The sequence below is a fragment of the Chrysochloris asiatica genome, unplaced genomic scaffold, assembly GCF_000296735.1.
Source record: "Chrysochloris asiatica unplaced genomic scaffold, ChrAsi1.0 scaffold00031, whole genome shotgun sequence".
Lineage (NCBI taxonomy): Eukaryota > Metazoa > Chordata > Mammalia > Afrosoricida > Chrysochloridae > Chrysochloris > Chrysochloris asiatica.
Window position 1 is genome coordinate 21017430 of NW_006408549.1, and position 2145 is coordinate 21019574.

The following is a 2145-nucleotide window of genomic DNA, read 5'->3' on the forward strand; positions in this document are numbered from 1 at the left end:
TCAGATCTTACATATAACAACTCACTAAAATTTGTTAGTGGAAAGTGACAGACACTGGTAATGCTGTTTGATATAAAATGGCTGAACTTCATCTTCAGAAGACTAAATAAACCCGACATCTAAACATGCCAATATAAACATCAAAACAAAATATATTCTAACCTACCACGCCATCTGATATCAGGAAAGCAACAAGGATTGCACACATTATATTATAAACCTGCACACAAAGGTTTAAAACAGTTCTGAAAATGAAGTTAGCTGTCTTGAGTCAAGGGAATAAAAAAAGAGTTAGTACTAACCATTTGAAATCTCAGACCTTTGTGGAGATGGTAAGAATCTGTTGTAGTGCAGCTACATACAGTACAATTCAGGCAATTTTGTTTTTTCACTTGGGTTCAGATTGCAAATTCATTGCTGTGAGAAAAGGAGGGAGCCAAATTTTAGCAGCAACCTCCACCTGACTGCTTGGCTGGAGTGCTCTGAATTTTAACATTGGACTTCTCTGCACCACCAGCTGTTGCTCCAGGGCCCATCAGCTTTTTAAATCTCAGCTGCTATCGTCATGAAATACTGTTCTACACTCGTTGCATTATTAACACTGGTTTCCAAAAATGGAATTCCAAGGGAATCGGCAAATTCCTTTGCTGTTTTGTAGTCTACTACTTTTTTGTGGTCAGATCACATGTAATTCCTACCAACAATTTGTTGATGTTTTCACTGGCATATCAATCAATTTCCTTCAGCCACTGTTTAACATTGTTGAAGGACTCCTGGTCTGTCACATCAAACACAACTATGATGACATGGGCTCCTGTGTAATAACTGGACATGATTATTAGAAATCTTTCTTGGCCTGCTGTGTCCCAAATTTGAAGCTTGATTGTTTTCCCATCTAACTCTATAGTTCCTATTTTGAAATCCACACCAATTGTGCTGATGTAGTTTCCTGTGTATGTATCCTCTGCAAACCTAAGGCGAAGGCAAGACTTTGTAACACCAGAGTCTCCAATCAGAAGTAAGTTGAATAAATAATCATATTCAGAATTCATGCTGGACATGTCATTGCAGTTGCCACCACCACTGCCACCACTGCCACCCTGACTCTCCGCTCCACGAGTAATCAAAGGAAAGTAATGAGATACTGTTCCGGAAGGGCACATGTCTTCCCTGACTTTGTCATCCTAGAACACAATCAGCAGCCACCACCACTCAGCTATTGCTTCCACCCAAAATTTAAAGCCATCCACTTTTGGAATTTCTGTTATAGCAGCACTATAGACTCAACAGACAAGTGCCAACAGCTGAGATCAAACTCCTTAGTCCTCTAGCACAGAAGTAATCACATTGCCTTGCTTTTAGAAGCAGTGCATGGAATTTCCCCCAACATGTTATTCTAGTTAGCACTATCAGGTCTAAAGACACTGATAAAGGTCAATGCTTAGGGATAGCAATCTACATCCTGAGTCCAACACAACTTACACCACGCCACTAATGTCTACTGAAGCCACCTTCATGAGTAGCACTTGGCCAAGACCACCAAAATCAGACCTTTTTTGAGCCCTATACTACATTTCTATAAGGCATGATATAGGCGGGTATTCATAAATATAGTCACTTATCTGTGGCAAAGCTGCTAAAAGCTGAAATGACCAAATATGGTCAAAGTCCATATGGTTTGCATTTGAAATCTAATGCTGTACACACAGGTTACTATGGTAAAACTCAATGGTATAACAATAAAACCAATCTCTTCTCCCAAATAAAAACTTCTATAAAATAACAAGGTAAGCATGCCCTGTCTCCATGTTCCAGTCCAAGATCCCAACTCACAAGCCCTGGCCCATTGAAAGCATTCACACATTTTACTTGTCTCTTGAGCCTGCTAGTCAGTTCATAAGATGTCAGGGAGCTTGGGGAGCCAGTAAATAGCACCTGTATTCATGGTTTTAGCTTTTCATAAATTAGGACATAAATAAGGAGCAGAATTCATACAAAGAGATAAAATGTAATCTTTACTCCAATAAATCTGATTTTGGTGAACATAGCTTATGTCTATGGATATCTACGGTTTACTATGCTAGAAATGACAAATTGAAGAGGAGTGGTGTTGCATTCATTGTCAAAAAGAACATATCCAGATCA

At 39.2% G+C, this 2145-nt stretch overlaps 1 pseudogene; it reads right to left on the reverse strand.

The window, feature by feature from the left end:
• Window positions 1-443: 443 nt before the first annotated feature.
• On the reverse strand, window positions 444-1061 carry LOC102836665 (annotated as a pseudogene).
• Between the last annotated feature and the right edge of the window lie 1084 nt (window positions 1062-2145).